This window comes from Geotrypetes seraphini, chromosome 5, assembly GCF_902459505.1.
Source record: "Geotrypetes seraphini chromosome 5, aGeoSer1.1, whole genome shotgun sequence".
Taxonomy (NCBI): Eukaryota; Metazoa; Chordata; class Amphibia; order Gymnophiona; family Dermophiidae; genus Geotrypetes; species Geotrypetes seraphini.
The window spans coordinates 266,135,763-266,155,653 of NC_047088.1; the positions used below are offsets into that span (position 1 = coordinate 266,135,763).

General features: G+C 41.2%; 1 long non-coding RNA gene across 1 annotated transcript; it reads left to right on the forward strand.

Annotated features, from left to right (window-relative positions):
- The first annotated feature begins 11,880 nt into the window (after window positions 1–11,880).
- On the forward strand, window positions 11,881–18,773 carry LOC117360270. The gene is made up of 3 exons (XR_004539398.1): window positions 11,881–11,912; window positions 15,196–15,312; window positions 17,635–18,773. It is a non-coding gene; the product is annotated as an uncharacterized LOC117360270 (long non-coding RNA).
- The last annotated feature ends 1,118 nt before the right edge of the window (window positions 18,774–19,891 follow it).

The following is a 19,891-nucleotide window of genomic DNA, read 5'->3' on the forward strand; positions in this document are numbered from 1 at the left end:
GCGCACGCCGAAGGAGCACGCAAAAGGAGCAGATTCTGCTCCTTTTGCGTGCTCCTTCGTGCGCAACCGGAGGGCGACACTAAATTGCAATATACTAATTTCTTCCACACTTCTATTAGATCCAGAACTCTCTATATTATTGGCCTATTATATTTTATATCGTCAGGCTCTCTCCCTTTTCTTAAACAATCAATATCACCTTTCCAACCAAACTTAACAACGCCAGACTCAATGGAGAAATACAACATCCCATCCCTTTGGGGTCATCGCCCCATAAAACTTAAACCTGATAAACTTCATTATTCTTCTCTCATAAATATTCCTACCACATTCGTATCCAATAGCTTAGGAACTATTAACACCAATATTCTCAGCTTCGGTCTAATTAACGTCAGATCTGTCAAAAATAAATATCATTTAATTAAAGATGAAATTGAAAATAATAATCTTCAAGCTTTATTCATCACAGAAACTTGGCTCGCAGACGGAGAAGAGGCCTATTTATCATACTGCTGTCCCCCAAACTTTAGCTATATATTCAACCATAGACACAACCGCAAGGGTGGAGGCATAGCCGTAATCTTTAAAAATAACCTCCTAAGTATATTAGACAAATCTCCAAAATCCGCCCCAATTGAATACTTACAATTAAAATGTAATTTTAATAGCCATATCAACTTTCTTTTACTATACGTTCCACCACCTTTAAACTCTAACAAACTTTCATTACTTCAAGACACTCTATTTGATTTCTCTTCATCTACCAATATTCCATACATCCTTGGTGACTTAAATATCCATTTTGACGACCCCTTGAACCCTACTACACAAGATTTACTAAACGTTCTCATCTCTCTTAACATCCACCCACAAATAACTGTCCCAACACACATTGCAAATCATACATTGGACATGGTTTTTTTACCATCTTCACAAAAGTCAAACTTCTCTGATCTGCTGGTCTCTCCTATTCCTTGGTCTGATCATCATTTTATAACTTTCAGAATCCACATGCCTAGAATTATTCATACTGACACTTCACCCAAAACTAAAACTGTTACCTATAGAGAGTTTAAAAATCTGGAAGATAAAGATTTAACCTCCATCCTCGACCCAGACATCCTAACTACTTACTCCAATTCTATCACAAGTCAACTATCAGCTTGGAATTCATCCTTGACATTTCTCTTAGATTCAATTTCACCCCTGATTTCTAAAACCATCTCCATACGCAAGTTTAACAATCCCTGGTATAGTGCAGAGCTACACTTAACTAAACAGCAATTACGCTCATTAGAAAGAAAATGGCGTAAAAATAAGACTCCAGACAACCTACAAAATTACAAGGATATGGTTAAGATATACAAAACTAAAATTAATTTGGCCAAAAAGTCCTACTTTTCTAAAAAAATTGAAAAAGCAAAAAACTCCTCTATCCTCTACAATATTTTAAAATCAATGGATCCCATAAATAAATTAAAAACCTCCTCCCGCATATCTTCGCTCAAAGCCCAAGATCTAGCTGACGCATTTAATCTTAAGATAAATAAAATTCGGAATTCATTCACTCAAAGTACATCTAACACTATTTCTAGCCCTAATCAATCTAATTTTTTTCCAACAGCTAAATGTTCAAACTTTTCTATCCCATCTCTAAAAGATATCGAAACTCTCTTCTCCCAAGTCAACACTAAAAGCTCTCGATCGGAAATAATCCCTCCTTTTTTTCTGAAAAAATACTTTTCACATTTTGGACCTTTCATTCTGTCCATTATCCAAAACAGCCTACTTACATCTACAGTACCATCTCAATGGAAGTTTTCATCAATCACCCCAATCATTAAAAATTATAAAGCCAGTATAAACGATTTATCTAACTACCGCCCGATAGCGAATATCCCATTCTTGGCCAAACTCACCGAAAAACTAATATTTAACCAGCTTTCCGATTTTTTTGAAAAAACAAACGCACTACATCCACATCAAACCGGATTTAGGAAATATTATAGTACAGAACACTCCCTAATAGGTCTAACCTCCAACATTCAATACCATCTTGACCACCACAAATCCGTAATCCTTTTTTCCTTAGACATCTCAGCTGCCTTCGACACCATCGATCACGACCTACTTTTAAACAGACTAGAAGAAAAAGGTTTAAGCGGCACAGTTCTAGACTGGTTTAAGTCTTATTTTAACAATCGTACTTCATCCGTGAAATTTAACAACGAAGACTCTACTATTTTTACCTCAACATTTGGAATCCCACAAGGATCCATTTTATCTCCCCTTTTATTTAACATCTTTTTATCGCCATTATTAGAAACTTGTCAGTCCATAGGTTTTATTCCATACGCATATGCTGACGATATTCAACTAATCCATCCTTTAGATCCCGAAAATATCACAGACATTGCTTCCATAAACCATAAATTAGAACAAATACATAACTGGTTGAATTCAAACAAATTATCATTAAATATTAATAAGACCAAATCCATTTTATTCAACTGGAAAAAAGATATATGTCTTGCAAAACCATTTCTTCTTAATAATTTCCCTATCAGTTCTGAAGCATCAATTAAAATTCTCGGGGTTATACTTGATGACAGTTTATCTTACCACGATCACATTTCCTCTGTCGTCAAAAACTGTTTCTTCAAATTACGTCAGATAAGAGCCATTTCCAAATTTCTAAATCCTTCCTCCATAAATATCTTAATACATTCATTTATCATTGCAAAAATCGACTATTGCAACGCACTATTCTTAAATATCACTCAGAAGGAACGAAGGCGACTCCAAATAATTCAGAACACGGCTATTAAACTTATCTACAACGCAAAAAAATTTGATCATGTATCCCCACTGATGATTGACGCACATTGGTTACCAATTAACCACAGGATATTGTACAAAATTATATTTCTAATCTTTAAGACTCTATTATCTAGCGAGCCACAATTTATTTCAAAATCTCTAATCCCCTACAAACCACAACGCTCTTTACGCTCATCAGAATTAAATTTACTAACTATCCCCTCTTTAAAAATCATCGGTACGAGAAGAGCTGACATCTTTACTGTAGCAGGCCCACAATCATGGAACTCCCTCCCTCAGTATATTAGAATGGAACATGATACCTCAGCTTTTAAAAAACTTTTAAAATCTTATTTGTTTAGGGACGCCTACGATCTCTAATATTTTAACGTATCTACTTGATCTAAATTAATATTCATAAAGAGTGCCTTGTAACAATTTACCCAACCTTTTGTTTTTTTCCCTTTTTTCCTATGCCCTTATTGTAACTTTGTCCCCTTTTTCCCCGCTTTCTTGTTAGTCATTATTGAAATTTGTTGTTTTTAAAGTATATTAATGTTTCTATGTTTTATTATATTATGTACATCGCCTAGAATGTTTATATAGGCGATATATCAAGAATTAAATAAACTTGAAACTTGAAACTTGAGAGGTGGCTAGTCCAGCCACTCTCTTACTGACTGTAGCTTTGGCTCCAGACAGAGATTGGATTCTTAAACTTTTTTAAAAAAATAGATCCAGAGATTTCCTTGGCTTCCATATTCAAGTTTTTCCTGATGTTTCAAGAGAAACTCAGAAAAGAAGGAGGGAATTTTTATTGTTAAAACTAGGTGTGACTCAGATGGGGGGATTATTTTTTCTTAGATACCCTTGTAAGTGTGTAATAAGGTATAATTCCCTTAAATATATTTTCTTTGAACCGTCTCATTTGACTGCTTTCCTCTCCATGAAGCGCCTTGAAAAAGAGTAACATCGGTGTCTTAATTATTAAGCTTTCTTTCAGCACAGATGACGTGTTTTGGTTAATTTTGTTATTGTACTAAACTCACTACTAATTCCTGAATCTTGGATCCATTATTGAGGACTAGTGTACGATTAAGTTGGAATTACTACCTTTTATGTAATTTTGGTTTATTTTCATTTTGAGAATAATCAAAGATATGTTTTCTTGATTGCACTTTTCTGTACAAGATGGTATGCTTGTTAAAATGTTAAAATTTTATAAATAAATAATAATAAAAAAAAAAAGAAACATAGAAATTGACGGCAGAAAAGGGCCATAGCCCATCGAGTCTGCCCATACCAATGACCCACTCGCTGACTTTTACTCCCCTATAGATCCCACGTGAAAATCCCATTTTCTCTTAAAATCTGACACGCTGTTGGCCTCAATCACCTGCTGAGGCAGCTCGTTCCAATGATCGACCACCCTTTCGGTGAAGAAGTACTTCCTAGCATCACCTTGAAATTTCCCTCCCCTGATTTTCAGCGAGTGTCCTCTGGTTACCGAGGGCCCTGTAAGACTAAAGATATCATATTTCACCTCTATACGCCCCGTAATATACTTAAAGGTCTCAATCATGTCCCCCCTCTCTCTTCGCTCCTCCAGTGAGTACATCCGCAGTTTGTTTAGCCTTTCTTCATACGTGAGATCCCTGAGCCCCAAGACCATCCTGGTAGCCATTCGCTGAACTGACTCAATTCTCAACACATCTTTCCGATAGTGTGGTCTCCAGAATTGAACACAATACTCGAGATGAGGTCTCACCATGGATCTGTATAGTGGCATTATAACTTCAGGTTTTCTGCTGACAAAACCCCTACGGATGCAGCCCATCATTTGTCTTGCCCTGGACAAAGCCTTCTCCACCTGATTGGCAGCCTTCATATCATCGCTAATGATCACTCCTAAATCACGTTCCACCATGGTCCTGGACAAGGTTTCACCATTTAGTGTGTAAGTTCTGTGTGGATTTTTTTTGCCTAGGTGCATTACTTTACATTTTTTAGCATTGAAGTCTAGCTGCCAAGTTGATGACCACTGTTCCAGCTGCCGTAGGTCCTGCGTCATAAAGTCTGGAACACTGCTTTTGCCTACTATGTTGCATAGTTTGGCGTCGTCTGCAAACAGTGATACTTTTCCTCTAAGCCCTTGGGTCAAATCTCCTATGAATAAATTGAATAGAATCGGCCCTAAGATGGAGCCCTGAGGTACTCCACTCGTCACTGCTGACGTTTTGGAGGGGGTACCGTTTACCATCACCCTTTGAAGCCTACCATCTAGCCAATCCTTTACCCATGTAGTGAATGTATCCCCTAATCCCATCGATTTTAGTTTGTGCAACAGCCTGCAGTGTGGGACGCTATCAAAAGCTTTGCTGAAGTCCAAATATATCACATCCAGGGACTCCCCGGCAACCAGATGACTGGTCACCCAGTCAAAGAAGTCAATCAGATTTGATTGGCAAGACCTTCCCCTGGTAAATCCGTGTTGGTGTGGATCACGTAAATTTTCTTCGTCTAGAATTTTGTCGAGTTTCTGTTTGATCAGTGTTTCCATGAGTTTGCACACTATGGATGTAAGACTCACCAGTCTGTAATTTTCTGTCTCTGTTCTGCAGCCCTTTTTGTGGAGTGGAATTACGTTAGCTGTTTTCTAGTCTAGGGGTACTTTTCCTGTGCGCATGGAAAGATTGAAGAGCACGGATAGTGGTTCAGCCAGAACTTCACTCAGCTCTCTGAGTACCCTGGGGTGTAGATTGTCAGGTCCCATGGCTTTGTCTACTTTGAGTCTTGAAAGTTCGTGGTAGACGCTACTGGGTGTAAACTCGTAATCATGAAACAGGTCATTTTGGCTGTCTCTTATCTGTAGTTGTGGACCAGCTCCCGGTGCTTCACAGGTGAATACTGAGCAGAAGTATTCGTTTAGCAGTTCTGCCTTGGTATTATCAGATTCTGCGTAGTTTCCATCTGATTGCCTAAGGCGTACTATCCCATCTTTGTTTCTCTTCCTGTCGCTAATGTACCTGAAGAAGGATTTGTCCCCTTTTTTAATATTCCGTGCTAGATCTTCCTCTGTTCGAAGTTTGGCTTCCCTGACTGCCTTTTTGACAGCCTTAGATCTGGCCAGATAATCTTCTTTTGCCTCCCTTTTCCCAAGATGTTTGTAGGTGATAAATGCTTCTTTTTTCTTTTTAATGAGGTCCGAAATTTCCTTGCTGAACCATTGTGGTTTTTTGTTTCTCCGACGTTTGTTTACTGTATTTATATAGTGGCTAGATGCTTCGTTCAGGATGGATTTTAGATTTGACCACATAGTTTCTGGATTGTCAGTTTCTGCATGGTTTTGCAGCTCCTGATGGACAAAGTCTCTCATGTGGTCGAAATCTGCGCCCCTAAAGTTGAGGACCCTCGTTGCTGTGTTTGATTTAGAGAATCCTTTCCTGAGGTTGAGCCATACCATGTTGTGGTCACTGGAAGCCAGCGTGTCTCCCACTTATACTTCCGAGACACTGTCTCCATTTGTGAGTACCAGGTCCAGTATTGCCTTTTCCCTGGTGGGCTCTAATACCATTTGTTTGAGTTGTGTACCCTTAATGGAGGTTAATATTCTTCTGCTACCACTCATAGTCGCGGAGAGGGTGTTCCAGTCTGCGTCTGGCATGTTGAAGTCCCCTAACAGTACTGTGTCACCACGCAAAGTGATGTTCTCTATGTCCTCAATCAATTCCTTGTCTTTGTCTTCCTGTTGTCTCGGAGGCCTGTATACCACACCGAGGTAAAGGCATTTTTCATTCCCTCTGGCCAGGTTTACCCAAAGTGATTCCCCTGTGTATCTAACCTCTGTGATCCTGGTAGTTTTGATATTATCCTTAGTGTATAGTGCTACCCCCCCTCCTAATTTGCCCTCTCTGTCCCGACGAAGTAGATTGTAGCCTGGTATAACCATATCCCACCCATGCGAGTCCGTGAACCAGGTCTCGGATATCGCTACTATGTCAAGGTCAGCATTCCTTATCTCTGTTTCTAGTTCCAGGATTTTGTTGCCCAAGCTGTGTGCATTAACATTCCGCCCAAATACTGCCATAACCACTTATCCAAATATGCCCCTTTTAGCTCTGGGCGTACAGCAACATCCAGAAAGTCGGTTTGATTATCAGCACTTGGAAGATCTGTCTTTTAGGATGTCCATGTGCTGACTTGGGCGGGTTTTTAGAAATGTTTAAGTTTTGATTATGATCCCCTGAATATATACTTTCAAGAAAAAAGCCTTGAATATAATGTAGACAAATAAATTTCCTAACCTGCTGAATATCAGCAAAAAACCCATCAATCTTTACCATGAGATTAGATTGGAAAAAAGGTTGGAGACACTTGAAGGGGCATAATCAAAAAATACATCTAAGTCCGTTTTAGACCTAAGTCCAAAGTTAGACATGTCCAAAGTCCATTCTTGAAAAATACGTCCCCCCCAAAAAAAAAAAAAAAAAAAAATATATATATATATTTTAGAATCGTCTACTTGTACGTCCAGCCGTTTGATCGTCCAGACCGCTAAGCCGTCCATCTTTATACCCCATTCTTGTCCAAAAATTCATCCAAGTCAAAAACACCTAGAACAAGATCTTTTGAACATGGGAGGTGCCAGCAAAGTGATGGACTGGCCACCTAGACATTGCAACAGAGTAGTGGAGCACCTTACAGGGCACTGCTATGAACTTCACAAAAAGGGTGCCAAATAAACAACTCACAACTCCCTTGCAGGTCATGGTGAGCCCCTCCAAAACCTACTATACCCGCCTGTCTACAACTCCAATAGCCCTTATGGCTTCAGGTACCACCTATATATACAGTAGGGTTTGGGGGGTTTGGTGGACTCACATTTTCCATCATGAATGCAGTGGTTAGAGTGGCTTATGGGCCTGGGTCCTCCTCTCCATGGTTCACTAACCCACCTCCAAGACCACTTTCGCCACCTCTGTGCAGCTCTACTAGGCTTTCCTATGCCAGGCTGCCAGGTGCTGATGTTCTGGAGGCAGATATGTAAAGTTGTTATTACGATTTTTATGGGGGTGGTGGTGGTGGGGTCAGTGATCACTGGGGGAGTGGTGGGGGGGCCTGTTCTTTGTGTCTGCAGTGGTTATCTTGTCACTTTGGATACCTTCTGTGGACTTAGACCTGGTTTTAGATGGCCTAAGTCACAACGTCCAAGTTCCGTCTAGACAGGGTTGTAAAACCTTCGGTTATATATGCAGTACGACTAAGTCTAGGACTACCCATGTCCCGCCAAATCCTGCCCTCAACACTCTTCCTAAAACTCCCCTTTTGGCTCTGGTTGTTCAGCAGCACTGTGAAGGCCTAGTCATTTTTAAATCTAAAACCTGGTTCGATTATTGGCACTTGGACGACTTTTGTTACTGATTGTCCAAGTGCCGATTTAGGCCAGCTTTTAGAGGTTTTTCTGTTTCGATGATGAGCCCCGTAGCGTACAACACTCCTAATGTAGGATGCCTGAGTGGGTCCCATGGTAGCCATCTTAGATTGCAGGAAGGGTTTAATGCAGCCTAGCAAAATGGCCCCTAACACTTTGAAAGATTCTATCATTTTAAAAGAATTTTTAAGGTGGGGGAGAGGGGAGGGGGGAGGGATTTATTAGCCACATTTAGGAAGAGATTTCACTGGAGGCTTTGTACAGCTTGACCTAAACCGTGTGATTTTGTTAACAGCATAATATAACCTTGAAAATGATGTAACCTAATAGCGGGACTAACATGAAACAGTATCAGAACAAATATGTCATTACATCATCTACTGAAAGCAGAGAATGAACTGCAAAGAACTCTTTACGCCAGAACTGCTAACTTGGTGGTTACGCTTGATCCAGTCTGAGCAAGGATACAGAATGCAAGAACTTGACAGCCGAGCGACATCAAATACTAGAGTTTATGACTCAACGATTCCACAGACTATCCCCAAAAACTTACAAGCAGTTTTAAGAGAGGTTATTTAACTGCAAACCAGTTTCCTTTTCTACTGGCTTTCTATCCAAGAATTCCCATAATACACACAGCACAGAGGTAGAAAAAAATCTTTGTAAAGTCACCTATTTCTTCTCATCTAATCATAACATTTACTACTCGCTTCTAGACAGGGAGCATATACAAAGAAGTGACAATAACTCATTGAATAAAATAGATTAGATTAGATTAGATTAATTTGCTCAAATTTATGAGTTGAATAAAATTAGCGAAAATATTTGTAAAACAACCATGTTTTAATCAGTCTTTGAAAGATAATGAAGGAAATAGACTTGGTAGATAAAGACAGGTTGTTCACCCTCTCCAAGGTAGAGAGAACGAGAGTGCACTCTCTGAAGTTGAAAGGGGATAGATTCCGTAGAAACGAAAGGAAGTTCTTCTTCACCCAGAGAGTGGTAGAAAACTGGGACGCTCTTCCGGAGGCTGTTATAGGGGAAAACACCCTTCAGGGATTCAAGAAAAGGTTGGAAAAGTTCCTACTGGAACAGGACATACGTAGGTAAGGCTAGACTCAGGGCACTGGTCTTTGACCTAAGGGCCGCCGCATGAGCGAACTGCTGGGCACGATGGACCACTGGTCTGACCCAGCAGTGGCAAGTCTTATGTTCTTATGGAAGTTCATATAATTGGAGGTAATTCTAATGTTAATCAGTATAGAGTAGTTAATCTCAGAAGGGTCACTGCTCCAACTGATCTCCATTTTTCTTGCGCATTTGTTAAAACCAGATGTTTTGTGGGTTAAATCCTATGTGTGGGGCTTCCAAACCACTAGCTGAGCTGATTTGATCAATGGATACTCTGCATATGAGTGGGATAATGTGCAGCTATTCCTGTCTATTGAGTCAAACTTGCCTTCTGCAGCAAACTTTGAACCCAAGTAAAAGAGAGCTCCTATATGTCCTTAACACAAGCATTCATGTACGTAGTATCAAAATACTTTCTTGAGAGTTAGAAACACCCCCCCCCCCACCTTAAATCATTGTTGGCTGTACATGCGATCTGCGCATGTGCTTGCTTTGCTGCACAAGCGAGGTCAAAACAAAGGGGGAGGGGTGACATAGGAGGTCTCAAGTCCCAAAAGGAATCCATATTAAACAGCGCTTTCAGAACACGCTTTAAACTCGCCCCGATTCTCCTGCTCTCTGCCGCCCTTCCCTGCAGTGTGAGCCCGTGGTTTTAACCCGCGGGTTTATAACGGGACTGCACGGTGGCATGTTCTGGAATAGAACAGAAGACGCCATAGTACAGCCCCACTTTAAACCCACGGGTTGAAACCACGGGCTCACACTGCAGGGAAGGGTGGCAGAACAAGAGAGTCGGGGCAGAGAGCAGGGTTTTTGCTACAAGGCTAGGATTTCAGGGCGGCAGAGAGCAGGAAAGGACATGAACGACTGGTCCTCAGCAGTCGCTTCTTTTTTGATCAGCCAGCCCAGTCGGTGTTCCTGAATTTGTTTAGTGAATCGAGACCCTTCCTACTTTGCAGGCCGCTTCCCCTCATTTGCATGCGCAGATCGGATCGGGAGGGTCAGGGTCAGGGTCGCAAAGTGGTCGGGACACCATCGTGGGCTTAGTGAATCTAGCCCTAAATCTAAGCAACCTTCAGGAGTTTTGTCTTGTCACAAGGGTTCATTGCATGAGAGCATCAATGATGGATTAACTTAATGCACTCTACACTGAGGTGACCAGAGTCCAGATAAGGCATAGGCAGGTGCCTAAGGCCTTAGGGGATGTGCTGAAGAAATAGGGGGCTAGGATTGCCAGCTGTCTGGATTTTACAGGATTCGACAGATTTCTACATAATTCATATTTAAGGCTTTGATACTACTACTACTACTTATTTCTATAGCGCTACCAGACGCTTGGTCGCTGTATTTTTATATGGAAGAGACAGTCCCTGCTTGAAAGAGATTCAAGACAAAGTTAGACAAGTTCCTGCGGAACTAGAGCATGCGCAGGTGGGGCTGGTCTTGTTTAGGGCGCTGGTCTTTGACCTGGGGGCCACCGCGGGAGCGGACTGCTGGGCACGATGGACCACTGGTCTGACCCAGCAGTGGCAATTCTGTTCTTATGAAAGAGCTTACAATCTAATTAAAACAGACAAAAAGCTGCTAGGTAGGGAATTACAGAAGGAATGATAAGAGAGATAAGATGGGGAACTGTAGAGGGAATGCCAAACAGATATGGGTGGAGGGAACAAGAGCTTATGCCGGACAGACTTGTACGATGTGTGTCCCACACGTGGCCAAATCCAGCATGGGGGAATGTAGGCCGATGCTGGACAGATTGTACGGTCTGTGTCCCGCACATGGTCAAATCCAGCATGGGGGAACAGAGCCGATGCCGGACAGACTTGTACGGGTGTGTCCCACACGTGGCCAAATCCAGCATGGCTGATGCCGGACAGACTTGTATGGTCTGTGTTGTGAACGTGGCGAGAGACAGTTGAAGGATAGACAACTCCAGTGTGTTGATCATTTTATTCTCATATATGGCAAGTGGGAGGACTGTGCAGCCTAGGAGGGAAGGGAAGGCATCTTGACTGATAGTTGAATACTGTCAGCAGTACACCAGGTTTCATTCCCATCATGTACTGTATGGCTGCCTTTATGGTTGACATGGTGGTGACTTCACAACCAGAATTTAAAGATGGGTGACCTGAGCCCACATAGAGTGCTTGCTGGGGATCTAGTCACCTTACTGGGCAAACTGGATGGAGCATGAGGGTCTTTATTCTGCCATCATTTACTGTGCTAAATTTTCTTAGGGACATGTTGGGAGTAGAGAATAGGTGTGACAGTGCTAATTAGTTAGCACCTGAGGCATTGCCGTGAGCTATTTGGTTAGGGTGGGGGCCCTTCCTGTCTCCAAAATAGGTGGTGGTATGTTTTTTTCAATGGTTGCGCCATAATGGCAAAATTACCTTGGGGCCATTAATTCAGAAAACGGAAGAATCAGCCATTTTCCGACCATGACAAAAGCGGCCTTAACACACATGAAAGACCTGCGCAAGGGGCATGCTAAGGTCACTTTGCGATGGCTTCAGTAAATGGGCTTGTAAGTTTTCTCCATTCCTCTTTCTACTGTTGTTCTTTTCAGTCTCTTGTTAACCTCTTTGTAAACCGCTTTGATTGATTTTCTCCTTAGTAGTAGATCAAGACCGAGAATGAACTTGGAAGCTTGGAGTGTTTAGTAATATTTTTGGTCATGAGAAAAAAAAAAATACATTTTGTAGCATAAAGAAGGCAAAATACTGATTATCACAGTTATTCTAGCTTTAAATAAATATAAATTTATAATAGTGATGTGCTCAGACCTTAAACCCATTAAATAGTGAAGTCACTACTTGGAGTTCAACAAGGGGGACCATCATCGCACTCACTAGTCCCCGACCCTCCCTACGTGAACATATTCAGATACTTGGTGGTACTTATCTGAATGGAGAGGTGTCTGTTGTTAGATTTAGTCCTGTTAAATCTCGGTAGTGACTGTGTTCAAACTAATAAAGTGCCTCTTAAAATCCTGAGGTGTTTCTTATATATATATCCGCTTCATTTCCCGTCCCCCCGACTCGAGTTTCGTCTTCTTCGTCGGGGAGGGACACTAGAAATGTAATCAAGATTTAAATTTTTTAATTTTTTTTAAAAATTTTTTTTAAATCTTTACCTCTGTTCAATTGTAAATATATGCAAAAAAGTCCAAGCATAATTTGTCAAATAGTTAATTCACATTCAAACTGATATAAAATATATCAAAATACCTGATACTGGCTCGTTGAGACCAGACTCGTTCAAAATCTGCTGGCCATCTGACTAACACTGTTGTGGCAGTGCGTATTTAAGAAATCCTAAAACAGGAAGAGGCGGTGCCTTAAAGGCCCCGGATGTTAACAGCGCCAAGGACATACGTTCTATAGGGCCAACCACTCGATATCAGCATTTAAGCCTTTTGGGTGCAGGGTCTGCCAGTTATAAATAAAACGCTGTTCTTTTAGAACCAGCATTTTAGATATATCACCTTCAGTGCTGTGTATCTGTGTTAACACTGTGTATCTAAGATCTTCCGGAGCATGTGATTTGTCCATCCAATGGGATACCAAGGGGGCGGATACTCTGTTTCTTCTTATATTGCTCATATGTTCTATGATTCGTGTTTTGATCATACGAATCGTTTGCCCTATATATAGTTTGTTACAAGGACATTGTATACAATAGATGACCTTTTTAGAATTACAGTCTGTCCCTGAGAGTAATTTGAAAATGCGTCCTCTCGACCCTGGTATCACAATGTGGTCTGAATCTAATACTAACCGACAGACCCGGCATTTACCGCAGGGCTTATGAGGTAATTTATTTCCGATATCATGATGGTACAGATTGTGTTTTAACTGTTCACCGAGGTTTTTTGCTCTGGAGAACGCGAATTTAGGATGATTTTGTAATGACGTATGATACTGCAGTATTGGCCAATACTTTAATATAATATGTTTGATGGCGTTGTTTTTATTACTATGGGGCATAACACATACTATATTATGGTCTTCTTGTTTATGTTGCTTATCCTGTATTAACCATGAGCGGTGACAATTTTTTGCCCTTTTCCACGCCCTCTTAACGACCTTAGCAGGATACCCCCTACTAACAAACCTGTTATACATTTCATTTGCTTCCCTATCAAAATCACCCTCCTCTGAACAAATTCTCCGTAAACGGAGAAATTGTCCAATGGGAATACTGTTTTTGAGTGGTCGTGGGTGAAAACTTTGAAACTGTAATAGGGTATTTCTATCGGATGGTTTCTTGTGTAGAGTGGTGGAGATACACAAATTCTGTTTAACAATTCTTATATCTAGGAACGTAACTTGATTTTTGTTTGATGTATAGGTGAACTTTATATTACTGTCCTTTAGATTGAGTTCTTCTAGGAATTTGTTTAAATCAGTTTCTCCACCACTCCACACAAAAAAAAATATATATTTACAATTGAACAGAGGTAAAGATTTAAAAAAATTTTTTTAAAAAAATTAAAAAATTTAAATCTTGATTACATTTCTAGTGTCCCTCCCCGACGAAGAAGACGAAACTCGAGTCGGGGGGACGGGAAATGAAGCGGATATATATATAAGAAACACCTCAGGATTTTAAGAGGCACTTTATTAGTTTGAACACAGTCACTACCGAGATTTAACAGGACTAAATCTAACAACAGACACCTCTCCATTCAGATAAGTACCACCAAGTATCTGAATATGTTCACGTAGGGAGGGTCGGGGACTAGTGAGTGCGATGATGGTCCCCCTTGTTGAACTCCAAGTAGTGACTTCACTATTTAATGGGTTTAAGGTCTGAGCACATCACTATTATAAATTTATATTTATTTAAAGCTAGAATAACTGTGATAATCAGTATTTTGCCAATTAATAGAATCACAGAGTAACATTGTATATTTCCCCATTGTTTCAGTATTGTAGCATAAAGAAGACCATATTCTCCAATATATGTTTTAGATCAGTGGTCTCAAACTTGCTGCCTGGGGACCACATGTGGCCTGCCAGGTGCTATTTTGAGGCCCTTGGTATGTTTATCATAATCACAAAAGTAAAATAAAACAGTTTCTTGATCATATGTCTCTTTAGCTATAAATTACAATATTATTATTAAGACTTAGCCAAAAAGATTTATAAACTCATGCAAAATTGTCATTTCTTTAATAAGACATTAACTGTTTTTTTTCTGAGGCCCTCCCAGTACCTACAAATCCAAAATGTGGCCCTGCAAAGGGTTTGAGTTTGAGACCACTGGTCTAGATGATCTACTTACTGTAACTTAGTTGTATTCTTTCAATTTATTGTTGTATTAGGTGATTTTAACTTTACAAATTACCCAAATTTAAATGGAATAATAATAACAGTTTAGCTCTTGAATTTTCAATTGCACTGGCTAACTTGGTGTTTGTTTTTTTCCAGGTAACTGATGTTCTTACATATTCTTCTGGGCATATTCTGGATTTAGATTTTGTTTTTGATAGTCTATCAGACAAAGTTAATCCTTTGCATTATGTTTGTTCAGCTGTGTCTAATTACTTTTGATTATGTGATCAAGATCAATTTAGTTAAATCCATGACTAAGCTATCTGTTAAGGAAATTTTGAATCCTTATTCGGTCGATCTGAAGGCTTTTGCCCTTTGTATTTCTCCAGTTGAATATTAATTCAGCTTCCCTGACTTTGGCTGAGAAAGCTGAATCTTAGAGTACAATTGTTCATTCATTATGAAAATGTGACTTTAACTCATAATTAAATCCAGTTTCTCAAATTTTCTTGTTCTTGGTTTAATGAACAGCTTAGGATTCTGAAGAAGGCGAGAGAGTTTGATGTAGACTCCTGATAATAAGGGTATCTGGAAAAAGATGGTGATTTTTGAGGAAAGAAGGCCTAAGAATCCTTTTAATAAGCTCTGGTAAGCAAACCAAATGTGTACTGATCGATTTGCGACCCGATTTTTCTCCGTCCCGATTCACTAAACTCTATCCCGATCATCCTCCGATCCGATCTGTGCATGCAAATGAGGGGAAACAGCATGCAATGCAGGCAGGCAGCGATTCACTAAACAAATCTGGGACACTGACTGGGCTGGCCGATCAACAGAAAAAGCAACTGCTGGGGACCAGTTGTTCATGTCCTTTCCAACTGTCCTGCCAGCCCTGAAATAAACTTTTTCTCTCTGCCGCAACCTGCTCTCTGCCTTCTTGACTCTCTTCTGGTTCTCTGTCTCCCCCGACTCCGGGCTCTTCTGCTCTCTGCTGCAACCCAAGGTGAAACTGGGGTGGGACAGGGAGGCAGGCAGCCGGTACGCTCAGTACCTTGTAAAATTTCTCCCAGAAGTCCAGGCTTCCTCAGAGCTGGGATCCATCAAGGTCTGTTATTGTCTTGCCAAGCACAGAACATCTGCTGGAAGCCTCAGTGGTGCAACTCCCGTCCTGTATCTGGCACCGATCAGACCCTGCTCTTGCCATCCCGACTCACTGCCCTGCTCTCACCCAGAATCTCTCCTGACGCCCCGAATCTCCTCCTCTCGCCGCCCCGACTCTCCTGCCCTTCCCTGCACTACGAGCCCGTGGTTTTTACCCGCGGGTTAAAACCATGGGTTTGCGAAGAAAAAGAGTTTAAAAAAAGGGCTAGATTCAAGTAAAAACAAAAGTAAAGTACCAAAAAGGTCGCTGCTCTTAAGCATGCGTAGACCAGATGGTCTGCTCATGCATTGGGATTACTACAGAGCTTTCGGTTGGGGGCGTGGTTCCGATCATGAGGGCGATTTGTGAATCACCCCCCCCCCCCCGGACACGGATCGGATCCCTCACGAATGGGATCCGATCCGTGCCCTTACTGAATCTAGCCCTAATGGCACAAACCATTATCATCCAGTTTTCTTGGCAGAAGACAGAAGTCGATTGTTGGGCCTTTCATCTGCGTGGTATAAATTGGAAGTTCTCATTGTAGTTGCATCAAATGCAATCCTCCGTCTCCAACACTGCCCAGATGGGTCTGACATCTCCACTGGGAGGCCCTGCTGGTAGTGAAATTGCCGACGGCATAGCTTTCAGCTTCATAGATGTACCATGAGTGAATGCATCCTTAATGCAGGTTAAAAAGGCAGCATGTGCTCCCCAAACACTAAAAAAATACATCTTATCTTTAGCACTGGAGGCGTGTTTGGGGGTAAAGAGGAGGCATTCCTTGCTCTAATCAGTTAACACAACTACCTCGCTGCATGTTAACCGATTAATACGTAGGTTATCTGGGATGGGAATTTGTGATGTTGCTTTGTTATGGTTTAAATCTTTTTTGGAAAATAGGTATCAGTATGTTTTGCTTAATTCTGAGCTATCTGAACCGAAAGCCCTTTTGTACGGAGTTCCTCAAGGGTTTCCTTTTATCACGGTTGCTTTTTAATCTCTGAAATTGCAATTAGCCACAGGATTCACATTCATACATTTGCAGATGATAATTCAAAGTGTTCCTCTGGTTTCTAAACTCGAGGACCAGCTGAAGAAGCTTAATTAAGAATTTGAATAAACTTCAGATGAATTCATCTAAAACCAAATTCTCCATACTCTCGTTCTTCCATGTTATGAGATGGATCTCGCGGCAGCCATTCAGGGAGCGTCGCAGGGCCGGGCAGGAGCTCGAAAAGCTTGCTCCTGCATGCCAGCCCAGGTGCGCCGCTGGCTGCAAGATCGGCAGGAGGGGCTCAGCGCAGAATACACCGCTGGACCACCAGAAAAAAGGTATGCGGGGGAGGGGGGTATAAAAAATTGTTAGTATCGGCTGGGATGGGAGTCGGGAGGGATCCCTCCCGGTCCGACTTACCACTAGAGAACCAGAGGGGGAAGAGGGTACAGGGAAGGGAGGTTGGACAGGGTGCAAAGCCTGGCAGGGAGTGAGGGGGCTGGGTTCAGAGCCTGGTAGTGAGGGGGGCTAAGTGCAGAACCTGGCAGGGGAAGGCATGAGGGAGGGGACACTGGGTGCAGATCCTGGCAGGGCATGGCACTTTAATATTAAGCCCCCATTTTATATTTGAGTCAACCATTTTTCCTCTTTTTTGGGGGGAAAAATGGAGATCTTGACTTATATTTGGATCAACTTATTTTCGAGCATATACGGTAATCAGAAAAAAAATTGCCAGATATTAAAGGCAGGAATAATGTTTATATTTTCAATTTAGTGATTGAAATAAGTCAGTTTTGAAAATCTACATCTGTTGTTTTTTATATTATTCTAGGACAAGCGGGCAGCATATTCTCACACATGGGTGACATCATCCACGGAGCCCAGTACGGACAGTATGAAAAATGAACTGTCACTTTAAGAAACTTTGCGACTGTCTGCGCGACTGCCTTCCCGCTCACTGAGCTTGTGGCACCTCAGTTCTTCGTTTTCCGCAGAGCAAAGAAGTACTATGTGGCTGGACTCTGTTCAGCCTAAGTTTGCCTTCCCACTTTCGCATATTTTTTTCCCTTGTACATTTCGATGACAATTGAGTTCAATTTTGTTGAAGTAATTTTTCTGTCTATGTTGAGATTGTTGACGGGTTTAAAAAAGTGTGTTAAGTGTCAAGCAAGAATCAGCTACTATGATCCTCATAGCTCCTCAGTGGCCCAGACAACCGTGGTGCTCCCTTCTAATTCACGTCGAGATGGAACGTGGTGACATCATCATTTCGCATGCGCGGATGTCCTGCTGACCGAGACGAGCAGGCTGAGGGGGTGGGGTGAAGAACAAGGCTGGGGCGGGAATGGGTAGAACTGGGAGGCTTGGGAGCGGGTCTGTGAGTCCGGATGATATCCCTAGCTAAAGATAGAGCACGTGTGTAAATGATGATTTCAGAAAACCACTATTTATATGAGCACATTTTCCAAAAATTTCCTAATATTGCTTTCTGATCCTAATTAAATAGGACAACTTAAAAGGAACTATTGTTGAAGACTGGGTCCTATGATCTTCTAGGAGAGCACAAAGAGTTAATTATTCCTCCCCTGGAAAAGAGGTGGCGCTCTGCAGGCAAATAGGAGGCTGGCTGTACTAATGCTGCCTCCAGGTAGGTAAATAACAGATGAGAATCCGAGCTGCCAAATAAGCCCTCAAAGTTGGGGCCATAAGCAAAGCAGAGCCCTTTAATAGAGAGCGGAGGTGAACTATGGCCTTAACCATGCATTTTTGACTGTTTAAAAAAGTGCACAGCTAGTAGCCAAATATCTTCTTTTGCAAAAGTCAGTATGTGGGAGAAGTGGCTGTTCAGTCACTGTCCACCTAATGGAGACCAAGGCTGCATTCTGAACATAACCAGCAGAGGGGGGCAGAGATCTACAAACTACTGTTGTTCACTTGAAATGAAGTGCGGAATATTTTTCTAAATATAACTAGGGTTCAGTACTTTTTGTTCAATAAACTCTTAACCATTAGAACTCAAAGTGTAAGATTATCATTTCAGGAGAAAAAGATGCACTGCAGATCCAATGAATGCTACAGTTTTTAATTAAATTAAATTTAACTTTGGTATTTATAATCTGCTTTACTATCAAGTTCTAGGTGAAACCACTAGAATGGCTCCTTTCCAAAATTTTCCTTCATGAGAACTTAAGAATAGCCATACTGGGTCAAACCAATGGCCCATCAAGCCCAGTAGCCCATTCTCACAGTGGCCAATCCAGGTCCCTAGTACCTGGCCAAAACCTAAAGAGTAGCAACATTCCATACAGAATCTCAAAGAATAGCAAGATTCCGGAATCCCAAAGAGTAGCAACATTCCATGCTACCGATCCAAGAAAAGCAGTGGCTTCCCCCATGTCTTTCTCAATAACAGACTATGGACTTTTCCTCCAGGAACTTGTCCAATCCTTTCTTAAAACCAGCTAGGCTATCCGCTCTTACCACAGCCTCTGTCAATGCGTTCCAGAGCTTAACCATTCTCTGAGTGAAAAAAAATTCATTCAATTGTTTTTAAAAGTATTTCCCTGTAACTTCATCGAGTGTCCCCTAGTCTTTGTAATTTTTGGCGGAGTGAAAAATCAATCCACTTGTACCTGTTCTACTCCACTCAGGATTTTGTAGACTTCAATCCTATCTCCCCTCGGCCGCCTCTTTTCCAAGCTGAAGAGCCCTAACCGTTTTAGTCTTTCCTCATACGAGAGGAGTTCCAGCCCCTTTACCATCTTGGTCACTCTTCTTCCTTCCATATTTGCCAATGACGAACATTCTCTAAGCAGTATATTCTGTAGAAAATATTATTAAATTTAGCAGTTGGGAAAGTGTTGAGGACCCAGCAAAATACAGATCCTATTAATGAGAGATATTAAAAATCCCCTATTACAGATCTAGAGTGGAAAAGGTGACATTTAATAAGATTGCTAGATCGGCAGAATGTGAAGCTATTTCTTCTAAACCTCTGAATAAGATAATAATAATAATAACAACTTTATTTTGTATACAGTAAAGAGCGGTTTACAGAGGCTGTCTAAACTTTTTGGTCAAGAACTATG